We start from the raw sequence: 22,735 nt of genomic DNA on the forward strand, positions 1-22,735 counted from the left end.
CACTTTAGATGGAGCGAGCTTCTTCAAGGGGAGGACTGAGTGGTAGAGCACGAAGCAATTCAGAGGCTGGTGCAGTGTAGTGAGTGTTTTCAGACATCCAGTCCAGCACCCATGAATTCACATCTTCAGCATCTCCGGTAATGTGCAGCGTTGCATAGAATTGAAGAATCAGTTCTTTAGTCCAATCGCAGATGTCAGAGCAAAAGTTTAGCAGTCCAGCGTTGTGAAGAACACTGAGGACTGGTGCGAAGCACGACAGAGATTCCATATCCACGTGAGGAATATGCTCATGGTAGAAGATTTTCTCCTTGTTGAACGTCACTGAGGAATAGAAATTGGCTTGACTAGCAGTCCAGAAACGCCTCTTCCTAATGCGAGCAGAGTTATATGGGTTGTAATCTTCGAAGAATACGTGCTCGCCGAAGAAATCATCAGCCTTGAACTTTTGCTTGCGTGAGAATGGATCCTTTGGCTTCGGCTGAGGAGTGTCAGTGAGTTGCATCACGACCTCAGGAATCTCAATCGCAGGTTCTTTAGGCTGAGGAATTTCTGGTTCCTCCTCAGTGGCAGTCTGCGTCGTTGGTTGTTCAGCAGCAGCAATTTCTTCACCGCTAGTGGCTGGAATTTCCTCATGGACAGATGTAGTGGGATGAGTTTCTTTAGAGCCTAGTTGAACAGTTGGTGCAGGCGACTGAGGTATTTGCTGCAGCGGTGTGAACATTGGAGAGTTTGGATGTTGACTGTCCCAGAATTCATCACTGATTACGGGTGTGGAGCAGCCAACGTCCACATCTTCATCTTCCATTTCTTCAACGCCAGCCTCTTCAGCTGTGAACTGAGGCATGGGCGAGGAGATGATAGGTGTTGAAGGGATCACATCCACTTTAATTTCTTCATCAATCTGCTCTGACGAAGCAGCAGAAGGAGTTTCTTCATCTGATCCGCTGGGGATCACATATTCTTCATCAAAAGGAACAAGGTCCTTTGATGGCCTCGTTGAGATGGGAACAACATCAATGGGATTTGCAAATGAACTTGTCATAGGCTTCATTTTCTTCGGAGCTGAAGAATCTGAAGCAGCTGATGCTTTCCTTTTCTTCACTGCAGCATGCTCTGCAGCCTTGGTCTTCTTCACATCTGATGCAGATGGAAGGATTGGAGTTGGTGTAAGCGCAGCTGAGGAATCTGGTTGATTTTCTTCAGGCACAACTGATGCAGTTGCCCTGAGTTCTTCATTTTCTTCAGGCGCACCACTAGTGGGTGCCCTGGCAATTTCTTCAGCGGCTGGAATGCAGTCATCAGCCCTGGAACTCACATTTTCTTCAGCAGCCTGATTGTCATTAGCGGTGCTGGCATTTTCTTCAGTAGGCTGAGCAGATGCTTCAGCCTGAGGAATGTCCTATTGCATTGGGGCGGCAACAGTGGAGGTGAATTGTTCTGTGATCTTTACAAATCTGAATTTGGCTCCCAGCCAGTGAGCATAATAGCGATCAAATTCATCACTCAGTTTCTTGATTTTAGATTGGAGAGCAACAAGTTCTTCAGGTGAAAGCTTCAGAACGTTTTGCTTCAGAAAGCGCTCTTTCTTATACCGCGCTTTCTTCACTCTCCTCCCCTGTTCAAATTTCCATTTCTCTTCTTGTATGAAGTGAGTCAACATTTGACTTCGACCAGGAGTCAGCTTGAAATCAGGCATGGGAGTGTTGGGGTCCTTGTGCCAAACATCAATGTATTCGAGGATCAACTTGGGATCCAAAAGCAGTGGCACATTTGTTCCCTTGGCTCTAGCGGCCCTAACTTGCCTATCTCTGATGATTTCTGCAAGTTCATCATCATCAGCTTCGTCTTCTTCAGACGGCACTTGGAAAGCGACTTGTTTCTTCTGAGGACTTGGGCGAGGACCTTGGCTAGCAGAGGCCTTTGTCTTCAGCAGTGAGGGGCCAGCTGAGGAACTTGGTGCAGGTGAGGAACTAGCTGAGACACCTAAGGCAATGGAGATGCCTGCAGTCCTTTGGCACGAGGCGAGATGCACAAGTGCTGAGGATTTAGTCGGAACAGCTGAGGACTTTGGAGGAGCTGAGGATTTTGAGGGAGCAGGAGCAGCATGAGGAATTGGCCGTGAGGGCTTTGAGGATTCTGGCCGTGAGGGCATTGCTGAGGAACTTGGCCTGGAGGGCATTGTTGGTGAAGCACTTGGCTTGCACGCAGGCTTCTTTGACATAGCCTTCTTTGGCTTGACAGCAAAGGCCTCAGCAGAGGCAACAGCAGCAGCAGAGTCTTCATTGAATTTCCTCACTGCTTCTTTGGCTTGCTTAGCCAACTTGGCTTGGCGCTTGGCCCATTCATTAGGATAGTCCTCACTGCGCTTGAGGCTGGTGGGATCAGTGATTTGGCCAGGTGCCAATGGAGCTCTTGGGCATGGAGGATTGAGTGTGAATTTCTTCATGTACTTTGGAGTTACATACCTGTACTCCCTCCATTCTCTTGCCCATCTCCTTTCTATCCTCTGTATGCGCACCTTGCGCTGATTTTTGTCCTGTTTTCCAAACTTGGCCTCATCAGGAGTGCAGTAATCTTTGTATATGTCCTCAGGGATCTCAAAGGCAGTCATGACCTCAGGCTTCTTTCCTCCCTTCTGTGGCTTCTTACCGTCAACCATTTTCTTCAGTTGAGGAATTTGGACAATTGAATTTTGTGAAGAAGTATGCAACTTTTCATCGAGGAACGATGCAAATGAGTTAAGTTGATGAGAACCTAGTGACTCGGCAGCTGACATGTGTACCTGTAAATAGAGTATAGTTGCGAGGAATTTGGAGAGATCATATGCGTTCTCAGAGGGTTTTTCAAAAAGAACAAGTTTGAGGAATTTGACCACATGAGTCTTGAAGAATTTCACTAAGCGTTCTTTGTCTTAGGTTCCAGAGTTGTATAGATCGAAGATCCACACAATTGAGGAATCTTGAAGAAAAATGATGCTTAGAGAAACGAATCAAGAACAGATGACTTGTGAGGTGTTTAGTGTGTGAAGCTATGAAGAAAAACACCTTTGAAGATTTTGAAGATAATCATTTGAATCAACGAGGGCAGTAAAAGTAACTTTTAATTACCCTGGACGAAGAACATGACGAACTGGAGTGAGGAGATGCGAAGTTCGTCCGTGCAGATCTTCCACGCCCTAACTTGGCGGAGCAAGACGGATACGACGGCGGCGGGGTGAAGATTTCCGCGGTCGGCGCGAGTACGTCGGCGACGAGGTCGAGGCAGTGAAGCTCTTCCTCACCGGCGGCGATGAAGCAGCGGCGGCGCTAGGGTTTGAGAAGCTCGAGCTGGAGAGAGAGGTTGAGCAGAGTAAAAGAAGTGAGGAAGGGACGGAGGGGTATTTATAGCCACGGTGAAAAACTGCTCGCCCGAAGAAATTGGACAAACGTGCCCCTGACCCTTCTCATTCTCTTGACATGTGTCACCCACGTACTGAGAGGTGGAGATCGTGTTAGATCGTGGGTGAGTGGATAAGTATAACGTGGGATGCGGAACGGTTTGAGCGGCAACGCCGAAAATTTAGATAAGATAGGTTTTAAAGTTCCGTTCGCAATTTCTTCAGCTGACAAGGACACAGTGAAGATTTTGAACGAGTTTCAAATAGAACGCACATGAAGAATTTGTGAATAGATTGGGTTGAGTATAGCATAGAGGGGGAAGGGTTCGATCACATTCACTTAGCAGAAAAACAAAATTGAAGAATTAGCAATAAGTGAATGCTGTAGAGGACATAAACTTATATATATATAGCCAATGAAGAAAAATGACGGAAGCAGTGAAGACAATGCAAAGTTGAAGAATATGAATAATTGAGGAATTTCAACGTTTGGTGGTGGCGTGACCCACCGTATAAGAATGATGATTTCAGACACCGCGTACAATTATCGTAGGGTTCTGAGAATCAAATTCTTCGTTAATTTCATCACACTAAGAGTGTTGTTCTTCATTGAATTGAAGAAAAACATTTCTTCATGTGTTGCACATCTAAGTCATCAATTTTGCATAAGTGTTAGGATGAGTGTCCTTTTCAAAGAACATTCGAAGATTCTAGGATATTTAGCTCATACCGCAACTTGCTAAATCTCTTCTCATCCAAGGGCTTTGTGAAGATATCGGCTAGCTGTTCTTTAGTATTCACATGCTCAATAGAAATGTCGCCCTTCAACACATGATCACGAAGAAAATGATGGCGAATCTGAATGTGCTTTGTCTTCGAGTGCTGAACTGGGTTGTGAGCAATCTTGATGGCACTCTCATTGTCACAGAAGAGAGGCACATTCTTCATGTTGAAGCTGTAGTCCTTGAGAGTTTGCTTCATCCATAGCAATTGGGCACAGCAAGAACCAGCGACAATATACTCAGCTTCAGCAGTAGATAGTGATACGCAGTTCTGTTTCTTCGAGGACCAACAGACCAAAGATCGTCCAAGGAAATGACATGTACTAGATGTTGACTTGCGGTCCACACGATCACCAGCATAGTCAGAGTCAGAATATCCAATGAGATCAAAAGCCGAGCCCTTGGGGTACCATAATCCAAGTGTTGGTGTGTGAGCTAGATATCGAAGAATATCCTTCACAGCCTTATGGTGTGATTCCTTCAGTGTAGCTTGAAATCGGGCACACATGCAAACACTAAGCATTATATCTGCCCTGGATGCACATAAGTACAATAAAGAACCAATCATGGAGCGGTATACGTTATGATCGAAGTCAATACCATTTTCATCAGTGCACAGATGGCCATTTGTGGGCATAGGAATTTTGACGCCTTTGAAATCTTGCATGCCGAATTTCCTCAATACATCCTTGAGGTATTTCTCCTGATATATGAATATGCCATTGCGTTGTTGACGAATTTGAAGTCCTAAGAAGAATTTCAGCTCTCCCATCATAGACATTTGATATTCTTCACTCATCATATAGGCAAATTCATCACTATAACGTTGGTCAGCATAGCCAAAGATAATATCATCAACATATATTTGGCACACAAACAATTCACCATCATAAGATTTAGTGAAAAGAGTAGGTTCGAGTGAACCGGGTTTGAAGCCTTTCGTCATGAGGAATTCCTTCAAAGTATCATACCACGCCCGTGGGGCCTACTTGAGGCCATAGAGGGCCTTGTTGAGTCTCAAGACTTTGTCAGGATTCTTTGGATCTTCAAAACCTGGGGGTTGAGCAACATATACTTCGTCCTCAAGCTTACCATTGAGGAATGCACTTTTCACATCCATTTGATATAAAGTGATATCATGATGGTTAGCATAAGCAAGTAATATGCGAATAGCCTCAAGTCTAGCAACAGGTGCAAAAGTTTCATCGAAATCAATTCCTTCAACTTGTGTGTAGCCTTGAGCTACAAGTCGTGCCTTATTCCTCACCACAAGGCCATTTCATCTTGCTTGTTGCGGTAGATCCACTTTGTGCCGATGATATTGTGCTTGCGAGGATCTGGACGTTTGACCAGTTCCCAGACATTGTTGAGCTCAAACTGATGTAATTCTTCTTACATGGCCTGAATCCACTCAGGCTCCAGAAATGCTTCATCTACCTTAGTAGGCTCTGTAATAGAGACAAAAGCATAGTGCCCACAAAAGTTAGACAAATGTGAAGCTTTTGAGCGTGTGAGAGGACCTGGCGCTTTGATGTCATTGATGATCTTTTCAACTTGCACTTCTTTTGCAATGCGAGGATGAGCTGGTTGCCGTTGAAGAATTTGATCAACGTTTTCTTCAGCACCATTTTCTTTAGTATTTTCTGCAGGTGCATTAGCTCGACGTTCTTCATGTTCTGGAATGAATTCTTCAGCAGATTCTTCAGTAGGAATGACATCCTCAGTAGCCTTGAACTTGATAGTTTCCTCAGGTGCTGGTTCATCTATCACAGTAGGTAGGTGCTCTCTTTGCGAGCCATTAGTTTCATCGAACCATACATCTACAGTTTCAACAACCTTGTGAAGGACGTTGTTGAAGACTCTGTAGGTGTGTGAGTCCTTACCGTAACCAAGCATAAAACCTTCATGTGCTTTCGGTGCAAATTTTGAGTTGTGATGAGGATCTCTAATCCAACATTTAGCACTGAAGACTTTGAAATAACTTACATTGGGTTTCTTATCAGTGAGGAGTTCATAGGCAGTCTTCTTGAAGAATTTGTGAAGATATACTCTGTTGATGATATGGCACGCAATATCAATTGCCTCAATCCAGAATTGATGAGGCATTTTGTATTCATCAAGCATAGTTCGAGCCATCTCAGCAAGAGTCCTGTTCTTGCGCTCCATGACGCCGTTCTGCTGAGGAGTATAAGGAGCAGATAACTCATGAGTAATACCAAGTTAATCAAGATAGTCATCGAGACCAGAATTCTTGAACTCAGTGCCATTATCACTTCTGATGTGCTTGATCTTCACACCAAAGTTGGTTGAAGCCCTCGAGGAAAATCATTTGAAGACTTCCTGCACTTCATGTTTGTAAGTAACGAGGTGTACCCATGTATAACGAGAGTAATCATCAACAATAACAAAGCCATATTGAGATGCTTCATTTGAAATAGCAGAATAATGATTAGGACCGAAGAGATCCATGTGAAGCAATTCAAATGGGCGAGTAGTGGTCATGATAGTCTTCGCTAGATGCTTGGCCTTTATCATCTTCCCAGATTCACATGCTCCACATAGCTGGTCCTTGAGGAATTTGACATTCTCGATGCCAATGCCTTGCTTCTTCTTCGCAAGCGTGTGCAAATTCCTCATGCTTGCTTGACCAAGTCGTCGATGCCAGAGCCAGCATTCTGAAGCTTTTGCAAGTAGACACACGGCTGGTTGTGGTCCTGTAGAGAAATCAACAATATACAGGTCTCCTCTCCTAAAGCCTTCGAAGACTTTGGAATTGTCAGCTTCCATAACCACAACGGTACTTGCCAAATACAACGACCATATTAAGATCACAAAGCATTGAGACAGACATAAGGTTGTATCATAAGGACTCATCAAGCATGCCTTTGTCCATGTGTCGATCCTTTGTGATCGCAACCTTACCTAGACCCAATACCTGACTTTTGCCTTTGTCAGCAAAGATGATATGCTTCAGATGCGACAGAGATAATGGAGCATCCATCAATAGATTCTTGTCACCAGTCATGTGATTTGTACATCCACTATCGAGAACCCACTTAGTGGCTTTGGGTTGATCATCCTGCAGATGAATTAGTGCAACTTACAAACTCATATGCTTCATCAGTGAAGAATATGACATCAATTCATCAGATCAATTTCATCAAGCAACATAACAGATAAAGTAGTGTGAGGATGTGAGAAATGAAAGTTCATTTCTTCATGATTAGCCTGCGTCCTATTAGGCATACTCGGGTCTCCAGCAAATTCTTCAGATGATTACGTACGTCTGGAGACCTGACCCTGCAGAAGAGATTAGTTCTTTTTCTTCACCACCCACATCTGAAGGGGTGGCAAAGAGTTCATCATTCTGCGAGCTCCATATGAGAAGGATGGCATAGAAGCCAGTCCATTTTGTTTCACATAAGAGGGGTTAGAATAAGCATAATAGTAAGCAAAGAAATTCTTCGAGGACTTATGGACATAATAATTTGAAGAATAATGCACATATCCATAATCCTTAGATCTTCCCTGCGAAACAGACGAGTTAGCACGATGATGTTCATATGAGGACTTTGATCCATATGAAGAATTTTGTCCATATGAAGAATTTGATCTGGGGTTCCTATTCTTCACAGGTGGCGTCATGATGACATTCACCTAAAGATTTTCAAGGCATCTTTTGGGAACCCAGATTTTCTTCATAGGGGGACTTTTCTTGCAGTTAGTGCCAACATATCTAGCAAATACTTCACCATTTTGATTTTTGAACAGTTTGTAGTTGGAGTCAAATGACTCATCATCAGAATGAGGAGATTCACATGCATATCCAGATAGGTTAGATGGATCAACTGGAGGTCCCTTTGCAACAACCCATGTAGTTTTGGGGTACTGCTCAGGCTTCCAATATGTACCATCAGTGTTGAGTTTCCTCTCAAAGGCAATACCCTCTTTCCTAGGGTTCCTGTTGAGGATCTACTTTTTAAGCACATCACACAGAGTCTGATGCCCTTTGAGGCTTTTGTACATGCCTGTCATGTACAATTCCTTCAGCCATGCATCGTCAGTGATACTAGCAATGTCCTCAGATGAGGAATTAGTGACAGCAGAGGCATGTGAAGAACTTGAAACATTAGCAGCATTTGAACATTCAGGTGAAGAATTAGCAGTTTCACGTTCAATGCATTTCAAACATGGAGGAACAAATTCTTCCTGAGAAGCGCTGATATGTTGAGCGAGTAATGAATCGCGCTCCTTCTGAATATCTTCATAACTCACTCTTAGCTTTTCAAGATCTTGCTTTCTTTGAAGAAATTCATAAGAAAGCTTCTCATGATCGGATAAGAGAGTATTATGATGACTTTGAAGATTGTCAGACCTAGTCTGAAATCTCTGAAGATTTTCAGTCAAGGCTTTAGTGCGATCCATTTCTTCACCCAACATATCATCACTTTTTCTAGCATGTTTTGAACCTTTTGTAAAGCCCTTTGTTGTTTTACAGCTATCTTAGCAAGTTTAGAATAGCTGGGCTTAAGGTTTTCATCAGATTCATTCTCACTTGATTCAGATCAGGTATATTTGAGTACCTTGGCACCCTTTGCCAAGAAGCAATAGGTGGGAGCGTAGTCATCATCCCCTTCATCAGCTTTGTTGGTGAGGTCATTTTCTTCAGTGTTGAAGATAGACTTGCTGACGAATGCAGTAGTGAGAGCTAGGCTCGCCACTCCGGATTCGGACTCCTCAGATGAGTCATCTTCCTCATTTTCTTCAGATTCAGCCTCAGAGCCCATTTCCTTGCCAATGAATACCCTAGCCTTCTTGGAGCTGCTCTTCCTGTGATATGAAGGCCTTGAGGATTTTGATGATGAGGATTTTGTGGATTTCTTCTTTTTCTTCACATCATCGGAACTGTAATCCTTGTATTTCTTCTTCTTTGATTTCTTTTCCCATTAAGGACAATCTTGAATGTAATGTCCAGGCTTCTTGCATTTGTGGCAGAGCCTCCTCTTGTAGTCACTGGATGAGGAATCACTGTTCCTTGAGGGTCTTCCTAGGCGACCACGTCTTGAGAACTTTTGGAACTTCTTCACAAGCAGAGCTAGATCATGGCTTAGTTCTTCAGGATCACCAAGGCTGCTACCAGAGTCTTCATCTTCGGACTCAGATACTGCGTTGGCCTTCAGTGCACGTGTTCTGCCATAGCTTGAACCATAGAGATCTCTCTTTTTTAGCAAGTTGGAACTCATGAGTATTTAGCCTTTCGAGAATATCAGCGGAATCAAGTGACTTGTAATCAGCACGTTCTTGTATCATCAATGCCAGAGTGTCAAATGAGGAATCAAGCGATCTCAGCAATTTCTTCACCACCTCATGGTTGGTGATTTTAGTGGCACCAAGTGCTTGAAGCTCATTTGAGATGTCAGTGAGGCGATCGAAGGTTTGTTGAACATTTTCATTGTCGAGTATTTTAAAGTGGTTGAAGAGATTGCGAAGAACATCAACTCGAGAGTCACGCTGAGTTGAGACTCCTTCATTCACTTTGGACAACATGTCCCAGATAAGCTTCGCTGTCTCCAAAGCACTCACTCTGCCATACTGTCCTTTGCTCAGATGGCCACATATGATATTCTTCGCTTGAGAGTCGAGTTGCTTGAATCTCTTCACATCAGCAGCATTCAGAGAAGGTGTGACTGAGGGAACACCATTTTCCACAACATACCAGAGATCGTTATCAATTGCTTCAAGATGCATTCGCATCTTATTCTTCCAGTAGGGGTAGTCCGTCCCATCGAAGGTAGGACACCCAGCAGAGACATTGATCATACATGCTGTCGACATAACTAAAACTCCAGGCGGTTAAACCAAAATCACACAGAACAAGGGAGTACCTTGCTCTGGTACCAATTGAAAGTGCGTTATATCGACTAGAGGGGGGTGAATAGGCGATTTTTATGAAATTCTTCACTGGGGAATTTGCCCGTGAGGAAATTCCTTAGCGAAGAACTACTAGCAGCGGAATAAGTACTCAACAGTAAACATAACAGAATACAAGCATGGTCATCATGATGAAATGAAGACAGGCACAGAGTACAGGAAGCGTAAGCACAGGATAACACAGGATGAAGACAAACAGACTGAAGAAATTGAACTGAGGAAAGTGAGAAAGTCTTCAGTCAAAGTCTTCAAACACAGATATGAACAAGTACACAACTCAATTATGAGGAAATGGAACCAGTAAGCTTGGTGAAGACAATGATTTGGTAGACCAGTTCCAACTGCTGTCTCAGTTGTACGTCTGGTTGGAGCGGCTGAGTATTTAAACTCGAGGACACATAGTCCCGGACACCCAGTCTTGAACACGCAGCTCAGGACACCCAGTCCTCACCGTATTCTCCTTGAACTAAGGTCACATAGAGCTCGTCCAATCACTCATGGTAAGTCTTCAGGTAACTTCCAAACCTTCACAAACTTGGTCACTCGACGATCCACAATTCCTCTTGGATGCTCTAGACCATGACGCCTAACCGTTTGGAAGAAGCACAGTCTTCAAAGGTAACAAGCGTCGGATCCACGCAGGATCAATCTCTTCAGTGATGCTCAATCACTTGGGGTTTGTAGGTGTTTCGGTTTTGGGTTTTTCCTCACTTGATGATTTTCGCTCAAAGTCCTCGGAGGATGGGATGCTCTCAAATGACAAGTGTCAGTTTCTCTCGGAGCAGCCAACCAACTAGTGGTTGTAGGGGGCGGCTATTTATAGCCTAGGGAGCAACCCGACATGATAAGACATAAATGCCCTTCAATGATATGACCGTTAGGTGGATAGATATTTTGGGACAGCTGGCGCATAGCACAGCAACGGTCGGAATTTTGAGTCGCAAAATCCTCAGGGCTATCATGTTCCTCACTGTGTAGGCAATCCGCACTGGCGAATTCCTAACTCCTCAGTCAGGACTAATTGCTCAGAGACCAGAAGAACTTCGCCTCTGTCACTGAAGAAATTGACTGAACTGTATGAGATTTCCAATGGCTTCACTCGAAGGGATTGGTAGGTGTAGGATTTTTAGTTGAGCATCACATGGAAAAAATTTCCTTAGTATTTCCTCGACCCCCTTTAATAGTACGGTGTTTCCTATGACTCAACAAAGAGAAAATGAAACTACGAAAACAAAAGTCTTCACGCTTCATGTTCCTCGAATGAATACCAAGTCTTCACGGTCACACCAATTTCTTCACTTTCAAAGTCTTCAGAAAGTCTTTAGAGATCCAAAGTCTTCAGTCGAAGAACTTCATTTTTAGGGGTCGACTTTCTCTATAAATATCAAACTCCTCATAGACTTATAGACCTGTGTACACTCACAAACACATTAGTCCCTTAACATATAAGTCTTCAATACACCAAAATCACTAAGGGGCACTAGATGCACTTACACCTCCATAAATAGGACTAGACATCACCGTAGCTAGGGGTTGGCCTCATCTTAGACTAGAACTAGTTCATCCTCTCAACCACATCCACCAAGCACAAGAACACCTCTCCTCAGGAGGTTGTTCTTTCCCCTATACTGTTCATCCTCAGCCCGAGAGCAAATCCACCACCACCACACTGGAGTAGGGTATTACACCACATCGGTAGCCCGAACGAGTACAGTGTGGCCCATCTTCATCAGCTCAAGCCCAAGACCCTCGCGAGGGACCAAGCCTCGCAGGGCGGACGACAGGAAGCTTCCTCAGAGGCAGCCTCATTAAGCAGGCTCGCGAGGAGGCGGAGAGATCAAGGCAGGGGTACCTCGCGAGGAACCCGTGACCAAGCCATGACGATCGAGGCTAGGCGGGCGACAGGCGGGCGCCGGCCAGCGCAGTGTCCTTGTTTCCCCTTTGGTGTAGAGGGGGCAAGCACAGGCCAAGGCATCAGGCAAAGGTTACCATTCTGGTGCAACAAGACCATGACCAGCCGGACGGCAAGACGGCGGTCACCGTGGAGCCCAGGACAGCGTCATCGCCAGTGCTTTTGGCAGCCGAAGACCACCTTTGGTCAGGATAACTTGTACTAGATGTTCCCCTTTGAAATGGCCAATTGTTGGCGCCCTTCCCGCTGATTATTTGGGGAGAGGCCCAGGGCCTCTATAAATAGAGCTAGCCTCCACAGAAGGAGGACAACGGCTGGAAATCCGGTAGAACCATAGCAGAGAGAGAGAGAGGCGACCGAACTCACCCTAGCAGTTCATCGCACCAGCTCAAGAACACCTCTTGCGAGGCTGTTCTTCCCTTGTACTGTCCATCATCAGCCCCAGAGGCAATCCACCACACCACACACTAGAGTAGGGTATTACACCACAACGGTGGACCGAACCAGTATAAACATCGTGTCCCTTGTGTTGTTCATCATTTTCATCTTAGTTCGCACGAGAGGATCAGACGTAGATTGGTAGGGGAGAGATCTTCGCGCGCACCCCAGTGTTCGAACCTCAAGGGTCTGCCGGAACCAGAAACCCGACATTTGGCGCGCCAGGTAGGGGTCCGCCGGAATCCTCCTTTTGCTGTGCACGTGTGATCTTCCGTCGTGTCCATGGCTGATGATCACGCCAAGCGCCGGGTTGCTCACGCCGCTCGCGTCGCCCACACGGCGCCCGTCGGCAGCACCTCTCGTCGTTCCCCGTCGCCCGCCGCCAACGCCTCCACCGGCCCGGCGGGGAACGAGCAGCAGGCCTCGTCCCCGCACCCCTCGGTGCGGCGGGATGGCCGCACCGCCACCACGTTGTCCCACGCCCGTCGCGCACCCATGGATGCGCACGCCTCACTGCTCTTGGCGTGGGAGCTCCTGCACTATCGCCCCGTCGACGACCTCTACGAGGACTGGCTCGCCCGCATCACCGAGCTCGTCAGTGCCGCAGGGGGCTCCCCCTTGCGGTCCCTCTTGCTGCCTCGCCCTCCGTCTCGTGCAGGGGGCGAGGATCAGGAGGTGCCTCCGCCGCCTCCATCCCAAGAAGGTGCCTTGTCTCCAAGGCGCGCGGCCCCAAGGCGAGACCCTCCATGTCCGGCGCCTGCGCAGCAAGAAGGGAGCTGCCAAGAGATCCCACGTCCCCGGGAAGGTGCTCGCGCGCTCCCAGCGCCAGCGCGCCAAGATCGCACCCCAGCGCCTCCACGACAAAACCCGTGCTGCTCCCAGTGGCGGCGCGTGGTGACCCGCAAGAACGAGTCCAGCACCAGCAAAGGGTGCCAGTGGCCACGGAGGGCTGCCTCGCCTTCACCCCCGAGCTGCGCGGCGTCACATGGCTAGGCAAGTTCAAGCCTGACCTCCCTCCCCGCTACGATGGCACGGCAGACCCCGCGGAGTTCCTGCAGCTCTACGAGCTGGGCATCGTAGCCGCCAACGGAGACGAGAAGGTCATGGCGAATTGGTTCCCCATGGCGCTCAAGGACGGCGCCTGCACCTGGCTCCTGAACCTGGCTCCCAGCACAATCTCCTCCTGGAGCGAGATGCGCACCCGCTTCATCGCCAACTTCTAGGGCACTCGCGACCGGCCCCCCGGCCGTGAGCGACCTGCGCCGCATCAAGCAACAGCCAGGAGAAACCCTACAGAAGTACATCTAGCGCTTCAACTACACTCGCCTCAAGATCCCCAAGGTGACTGAAGAAGCCATCATGTCAGCCTTCTCCGAAGGCGTGCGCGACGTCAAGATGAAGGAAGAGCTAGCAATCCATGAAGACCTGTGCACATCCCTGGAGCTGTTCAACTTGGCGACCAAGTGCGCCAGGGCTGAGGAAGGGCGTCTCTCCCTCCTCGAGCTCCCGGCAGCCGACCCGGAAGAAAAGAAGCTCAAGGCCAAGGACGTGAAGCGCAAGGGGGCTGTTGTGCTAGCAGCGGAACCGGACACCAAGCGAGGCAGGGATCAGCCTGAGTCATCCAAGGGCGGAAGGTACTGCGTGTACCACGACCTCCACACCAACAACACCAACGAATGTCAAGAGCGCAGAGCCGTGCGAGATGGGAGAATCGGCCGACACCCAGAGCGCAACGACAGGGGCTATGGCCGAGGAGGAGGAAGAGGCGATGGACGATGGGAAGACCGTGGCCTTCGCCAGGGATGGCGTGACCGCCCTCACGAGGACCGTTGGCAGGACCAGCCTCGCGAGGAGGCTGGAGGGACCAGCCTCGTGAGGACCATCCCCATGGCAACGCAGGCCTCCCTCCTCTGCCGCCTCCACCAAGGAGGAACGAAGACCAACACCAAGACGATGGGGCTGGGGTCTTCCAAGAGCCGCGTGCAATTGCTTGCATCTTGGGCGGCGCCCAGGCCCCAGCCTCACAGCACATCTTCAAGCAGTTTGCTCGCGAGGTGAATGCAGTCCTTCCCAAGCTTGAGGCCACGCGCCCTCTTAGGTGGTCTTCGTGCGCGATCACATTCAGTTCCGCAGACCAGCTCAAGTGTGCGGCAACGGCCGGAGTCCTCCCGATCCTTTGCTCCCCAGTCATCATCAACGTGCAGGTCACCAGGACCCTCATCAATGCCGGGGCAGGACTCAATGTCCTGTCCGTCGAGACGTTCGACAATCTCCAAGGGCCATACGACCAGCTTCAGCCGACCAAGCCTTTCTCAGGAGTCACCGATGGTTCAACTGTTCCAATTGGGAAGGTTCGCCTTCCGGTCACCTTCGGGCAACGCAACAACTACTGTACCGAGCTCATCGACGTCGACGTCGCTCACATCTGCCCGCCTTACAATGCCATCCTCGAGTACCCAGCCCTAGCCAAGTTTATGGCAGTGACTCACCATGGTTACAATGTCCTCAAGATGCCAGGAAGCGGTGGAGTCATCACTGTACCCTGTGAAGAAAGGGACGCAGTGTGCTCGCTCGAGCATGCGTTCCAAGACGCAGCAATCGAAGACCCAGATCGCAGGAGTGGGAGGCCTACCAAGGCGACCCTCAAGAAGAAGAAGACCTCACCTGGCCAGAGCCACAAGGAAGTAGGCACCTCTGGAGGTATTGCGTCAGGATTCGCGCCCGATCAGGGAGCGCCACCCTCTTGTGCATAGGAAGGCGCGCCTAGCGCCCTCCTCAGGCAGGGCTCGGGGGCTCTCTCTTGGAGAGCCACTGACCTTGCCAAGGTCACAGGGGAGGCGCTCGGGCACCACTTGGAGGGGTGCTTTCAGGCACGCTTCCCTCAGAAAGGTACAAGTCAAAGGAGACAAAACCCTCAGGAGTTCATCGCAAGGAACACCCAAGAGCTACAAGAGTCCAGAGTCATGCGCGGCAGCCGCTGCTTACTTGCAGTGTCCCCACATCCAGGCGAGAAAGGAGGGCTGCACATCTGCGTCGACATACCAGGGCTCAACCGAGCTGCCTCCCAGGAGCGTCTATGGCCTTCGGCCGTAGGGCGCTGCGTGGGACCACCCCACAGCTACGTTTGCATGCCCTTCGGCCTACCGAGCGTGATCGCCGCACATCAGCGCCTATTGAGGAGCATTCTGGAGGCTCAGGAGGTTAGGCATCGCGCGGTCCTGGCGGAGGTGGCGATGATCCCCGAAGACCTGCACGTGCCACCAGAGCCTTGGGCCTGGGGGCTCATGAGGGCCGACGTCTTCACCGCACATCGCTCACTTCCTCAGCATCACTTCTTCTTCAACAGCACCAGGTGAGATCTTTCAGAGTTCTACTTTCAGCTGGGAGCGCCCACAGACTGCACCATTCCCAGGCCGCGTGGGTCCGTCCCCGCGGCATGTATCCATTTTGGTTATGCTCTTTACTTACCCTATTGGGGGCGCCCCTCGGGCTGCATCATCCCCACGCCACTCGGGCCCGACCCAGCGGCGGTTGCTTTTACCTGCACTTGCTTGAAATTGGATTTCCTCCTATGTGCTTAACATACCTGACCTAATCACCTGCTCGATCGACGCCTATTTGAAGAGCCGCTCGCTCTGGCACGGCGCGTGCGCACGGGTCCGTCCCTGCAGTGTTGATAAACCTAAGTGGTCGAGCTCGGGCCCTCAGTGCCCTGATCGCTCCCTCGGAGTGACCATAGGTTGGCCGGCGACCGTAACGACAGGCCTTGTTTCTCGTCATGATTGGTGTGCAGGACCTACTCCAGGAGCAACGTTGGGGGCATCGTGAGCTCTCTCTCCCTCTCTTCGGCACGGACCGCTTGCACGTTAAAAGGGGGGTACCTGAGCATTGCGACTCATGGGCTCCTACTGGCTCTCCAGCCCTCACCCCCTGGCCTTGACCCACGGCATCGCGATGTGTCATACAAGCGGCGGCTGAGCTCGCTCGAGGGCCGGGACTTGAGGACGTAGAGCATTAAGGAAAGTGCAGGGGAGTGGGAAGAAGCTCGTGAGGGCCGAACCCAGCAGTACCTCGACCACCGCCTCTCGGGCCAGGCGCCTCTCCGAGGAACTATGTCAGACACACAAGATAAGTCGCGCCATCGCAAAAGCTAGACCAACGCAGCGCTAAATCCCTGCCCAGTGCAACTCTGTCATGGCGACGCTACCTTGCTTTCTCGCCCAACAAGGATTGCTTGAGCGCTAAAGGGGACCTCCCGAGCATCACGACTCGGGGGCTCTTACCGGACCTCGGGCCGCTCACCTCCTGGCCTTGACCACGGCATCGCGACCTGGCGTACTAGCGACGGCTGAAGCTTGCGTGGGGACTGGGACCAGTCAGCGTAGAGCGCCAAGTCCTCGTGAGGATAGAAAGGGGGAGCTTAGCCGGAACAGAACGGACACCTCACGCTAATTCATATTAAGGATATAGTAATTACAAAGGCACGACAGACGCCTTACATACCCCCGCGGGGTGTTGCTTTAATTCCTTGCAGGGAACAAAAGGTGCTAACCCTAAGGAACGCTACTTGCTAGCACCTCCCCAGGCGACGCCATCATCAACAGTGGGCTGCCCAGTCCGGCGCCAACCCCATCCAGATCAGTGGCATCGGCGGCTCGAGGCAGCTGCCTCACTCCGAGCGCGGCGCGAGCTCGGAGGCTCGTAGCGGTCGTCGCTTGTCTCCGGGGTCGTGAGGAGTTCGGGGGAGCCGCTGAAGCCCGCAGTCCCTCTGCTGCTGCCTGAGGAGCTGCAGGAGGACCAACGGGCGGGGCTGGTCCTCGCCAGTTCGTCACCATTGCCGCTTTCCTTGGGGCAGCATTCCAGCTGGCATCCTTCTGCATCAAAGACCTTGAAGAATATCAAGGAGGCGCCGTCATACTCAAGATGGATCACCAGGGCGTCGTCCGCGTGACAGACCCGGGCAATCTCACCCCGGCCCCGGGTCATGAAGACCTTGCCCGGAGCGACGACCGCGACCTCCGCTCCGGTTGCAGGGGTGCCACAGTCGGCGTGCTGCAGCCAGAGCTCCAGGGCCCCGCTCGGCGGCATCTCGAAGGCGAAGGAGGGAGGAAGGCTGATCCATGAAGTTGGAGGCATGGCAGCGTGAAGCACAGGCTCGCGAGAGGAGCGCTCCGCGTGGACTCGGGGGGGGGGGGGACGACGCGCACCAGTGTGACTCGCCGGCGTCGGCGGCGACGCTGTCGGTGTTGCTCGGCACCCTCCCCCCTGGGGCCTATGACGCGGGCAAGTAAGGGCAGCGGAAACCCAGGCGGCGGCCGCTCGTACCACGGCCTCGACACCACCTGCCAGGCGCCTTCGTCCCGGTGACAAAAGATTGGCCGCTTCTTCGGCGGGAGGGGGTCAGGACCCTCTCTGGGGGCCTTTCCCTTCTCCTCAGCTGAAAACCGGCGGATCAGTGCCATTGGCACAAGAGGAAGCAAGGATGAGGAAGAAGAAGAGGAGGAGTGACGGAAAGGGGTGAACCGGCGAAGCTCACGTGGCCCCGTACTTATAGCCGGGGAAGGCCAACCGTCGGGCATCATGACCTCAGGTAATCGTGACCCATATCTTTGCATGCAGGTACCTGTCAAGTCGTGCAGTTGTCGAGGCGTCGTGGGAAGTGCAAACGCCCACGCCCAATCAACCGCCACGCGGCGCCCAAGGCCGCAGGCTGTTAGGGCCCGCGGCGCTTCGCGCTTGCCACTTTGCTTCTCTGCTAAGGCAAGCCCGCGCGCGCCTTGGGCCCGGGGGCTACTATCGGCGTTCTGGGAACGGGGGTCCCCAGACTTGCCTGCCTGCGGCCTGCGGCATGGCTCAGGCAGGGGCCCAGCACGGCCCATCTTCATTAGCTCAAGCCCAAGACCCTCGCGAGGGGCCAAGCCTCGCGGGGCGGACGACAGGAAGCTTCCTCAGAGGCAGCCTCACCAGGCAGGCTCGCGAGGAGGTGGAGAGATCAAGGCAGGGGTATCTCGTGAGGAACCCGTGATGCAAGCCATGACGATCGAGGCCAGGCGGGCGCCAGCCTGCGCAGTGTCCTTGTTTCCCCTTTGGTGTAGAGGGGGCAAGCACAGGCCAAGGCATCAGGCAAAGGTTACCATTCTGGTGCAACGAGACCATGACCAGCCGGACGGCAGGACGGAGGTCACCGTAGAGCCCAGGACGGCGTCAGTGCTTTTGGCAGCCGAAGACCACCTTTGGTCAGGATAACTTGTACTAGATGTTCCCCTTTGAAATGGCCAATTGTTGGCGCCCTTCCAGCTCATTATTTGGGGAGAGACCCAGGGACTCTATAAATAGAGCTAGCCACCACAGAAGGAGGACATCGGCTGGAAATCTGGTAGAACCATAAGAGAGAGAGAGAGAGGCGACAGAAGTCACCCTAGCAGTTCATCGCATCAGCTCAAGAACACCTCTCGCGAGGCTGTTCTTCCCTTGTACTGTCCATCATCAGCCTAGAGGCAATCCACTACACCACACACTGGAGTAGGGTATTACACCACAACGGTGGCCCGAACCAATATAAACATCGTGTCCCTTGTGTTGTTCATCATTTTCATCTTAGTTCGCATGAGAGGATCGGACGTAGATCGGTAGGGGAGAGATCTCCGTGCGCACCCTAGTGTTCGAACCTCAAGGGTCGGCCGGAACCCGAAACCCGACAGTCGCTCCGCGTCTCATTGCTCCATCGTCTCCATGTCGGACACTTGCCGCGCTCGCACTGAGCGTCGGGCTGCCCTCGCCGCCCGCGTTGCTCAGACAGCTCCCATCGGTGGGCCGCCCCATCGTTCTCCGCCGCCTGCCTCCAACGCCGCCACCGGCCCGTCGGGGAACGAGCAGCAAGCATCCTCGCGGCACCCCTCGGTGCGGCGGGACGGCCGTACCGCCACTCCATCGCTGACCCCGGCCGGTTCCTCATCCCATGCTCGCCGCGCTCCTGTGGACGCTCAGGCTCCTATGTGCATGGCGCGTGAGCTCCTGCGCTACCGCCCAATCGACGACTCTACGAGGACTGGCTCGACCGCATCGCCGAGCTTGTCAGCACCAAAGGGGGCTCCCCTGCACCATCCCTCTCGCCACCTCGCCCTCCGCCAGCCACGGGCGGCGTGGCCCGCGAAGCGCCTCCACCACCTCTGCCCCAAGACGGAGTCTTGGCGCCCAGGCGCGCAGCCCCACGGCGTGACCTGTCATGTCTGGCGCCCGCGCAAGATGAGAGAAGCTGCCAAGAAGTCCCTCGGCCACGAGAAAACGCCCCCGCGCTCCCTACGCCACCACGGCAAAACCGCGTGCCGCCCGCAGCAGTGGTGCGCGGACCCCATCAAGGACAAGTTCTCCACCAGAGCAGAGCCCCGGTGACCACGGCAGGCTGCCGCGCCTTCACCCCTGAGCTGCGTAGCGTCGCTTGGCCGGGCAAGTTCAAGACGGATATGCCACCTCGCTACGACGGCACCCCCGACCCCGCGGAGTTCCTGCAGCTCTACGAGCTGAGCATCGAGGCAGCCTACTGCGACAAGAAAGTCACGGAGAACTGGTTTCCCATGGCTCTCAAGGATGGTGCCCGCTCCTGGCTCCTGAATCTGCCTCCAGGCTCGATCTCTTCTTGGGACGGGATGCACGTCCATTTCATCATCAACTTCCAGGGCACTCGCGACCGCCCACCGGCTACGGGTGACCTGCACCGCGTCAAGCAACAACCAGGAGAGACCCTCCAGAACTTCAACAATGTTCGCCTCAAGATCCCTAAGGTGACGGACGAGGCCATCATCTCTGCGTTTTCCGATGGCGTCCGTGACATCAAGATGAAGGAGGAGCTCGCCATCCACGAGAAGCTTTGCACATCCCTGGAGCTATTCAACCTGGCGACCAAGTGCACAAGAGCTGAGGAGGGGCGCGTCTCCCTCCTCGATCTCCCAGCTGCGGACACGGAGGAGAAGAAAGCTAAGGCCAAAGACGTGAAGCTCAAGGGAGCAGCCGTGCTCGCGGAAGAGCCGAACACAAAGCGCCGCAGGGACCAGCCCGATTCATCCAAGAGCAGCCGACTGTTCTGCCCTTTCATAACCTGCATAGCCACAACACCAGCGACTGTCAAGAGCTCAGAGACATTTGAGAAGGCTGCCTTGGTCGACGCCCTGAGCGCAACGACCGGGGCTATGGCCGAGGAGGAGGACGCGGGGGCGGATGCTGGGATGACCATGGCCCATGCCAGGAGTGGCGCGACCGGCCTCGTGAGGACCACTAGCAGGATCAGCCTCACAAGGGTGCCTGGAGGGATCAGCCTCGTGAGGATCGTCCTCAGGGAAACGCCGATCTTCCTCCACTACCGCCACCGCCGAGAAGAAATGATGACCACCACCAAGACGAGGGGGCTAGGGGCTTCCAGGAGCCGCGTGCCATCGCCTGCATCTTGGGTGGAGCTCAAGCCCCAACCTCACAGTGTATCTTCCAGCAGTTTGCTCGCGAGGTGAATGCAGTCCTCCCCAAGCTCGAGGTCACGCGCTCTCTCAGGTGGTCCCAGTGCGCCATCACATTCAGCTCAGCAGACCAACTCAAGTGCGCGGCTACTGTCGGCATCCTCCCGATGCTTTGTTCACCCGTCATCAGCAACGTGCAAGTCACCAAGACCCTCATCGACGGTGGTGCAAGGCTCAACGTCTTGTCCGTCGAGACGTTCGACAGCCTCCAAGTGCCGTATGGTTAGTTTCAGCCCACCAAGCCTTTCTTAGGAGTAACCGACGGCACTACCACGCCGATCGGTCAGGTCTGCCTCCCAATCACCTTTGGACAGTGCAACAACTACCGCACCAAGCTCATCGACTTCGACGTGCCCACATCTGTGTGCCATACAATGCCATCCTCGGGTATCCGGCCCTGGCCAAGTTCATGGTCGTGACGCACCACGGCTACAACGTCCTCAAGATGCCAGGAAGCGGCGGGATCATCATTGAGGGAGTCCTGGATTAGGGGGTGTTCGGATAGCCGGACTATACCTTCAGTCGGACTCCTGGACTATGAAGATACAAGATTGAAGACTCCGTCCCGTGTCCGGAAGGGACTTTCCTTGGCGTGGAAGGCAAGCTTGGCGATACAGATATGTAGATCTCCTACCATTGTAACCGACTCTATGTAACCCTAACCCTATCCGGTGTCTATATAAACCGGAGGGTTTTAGTCCGTAGGACAAAGTACACAACAATAATCATACCATAGGCTAGCTTCTAGGGTTTAGCCTCTTCGATCTCGTGGTAGATCTACTCTTGTACTACCCATATCATCAATATTAATCAAGCAGGACGTATGGTTTTACCTCCATCCAGAGGGCCCGAACCTGGGTAAAACTTCGTGTCCCTCGCCTCCTGTTACCATCTGGCCTAGACGCATAGTTCAGGACCCCTACCCGAGATCCACCGGTTTTGACACCGACATTGGTGCTTTCATTGAGAGTTCCTCAGTGTCGTCGCCATCAGGCTCGGTGGCTCCTACGATCATCGATAGCGATGCAGTCCAGGGTGAGACCTTCCTCCCCGGACAGATCTTCGTCTTCGGCGGCTTCGCACTGCGGGCCAATTCGCTTGGCCGTCTGGAGCAGATCGAAAGCTACGCCCCTGGCCGTCAGGTCAGATTTGGAAGTTTAAACTACACGGCTGACATCCGTGGGGACTTGATCTTCGACGGATTCGAGCCACTACCGAGCGCGCCGCACTGTCACGACGAGCATGATCTAGCTCTACCGCCGAACAGTGCCCTAGAGGCTGCACCCGCATCGGCTCCGACCCTTAATTCGAAGCCAACTGCACCGATCGAGGATGGGAGGTTGGACGCCACCCTGGGGACTGCGACCCCAACAGCGATTGAGCCGAACACCAACCCCGTACTCTGCGAGACTCGTGACTCCAAGGAGCCGGACTCCTCTCCGGACTCCGAACCCTCCGCGCCCCTGCCGATCGAATCCGATCGGGTGCCGATCATGGAGTTCACTACCGCGGACATCTTTCAGCACTCGCCTTTCGGCGATATCCTGAAGTCACTGAAGTCTTTCTCTTTATCAGGAGAGCCCTGGCCGGACTACGGTCAGCAAGGCTGGGGTACGGACAATGAAGAGATTCAAAGCCCACCCACCACCCACTTTGTAGCCACTGTTGACGACTTAACCGACATGCTCGACTTCGACTCCGAAGACATCGACGGTATGGACGCCGATGATGGAGATGATGAAGAACCAGCTCCTACTAGGCCCTGGAAAGCCACCTCGTCATATGACAT

The sequence above is a fragment of the Triticum aestivum genome, chromosome 2A (genome assembly GCF_018294505.1).
Source record: "Triticum aestivum cultivar Chinese Spring chromosome 2A, IWGSC CS RefSeq v2.1, whole genome shotgun sequence".
NCBI classification, from domain to species: Eukaryota; Viridiplantae; Streptophyta; class Magnoliopsida; order Poales; family Poaceae; genus Triticum; species Triticum aestivum.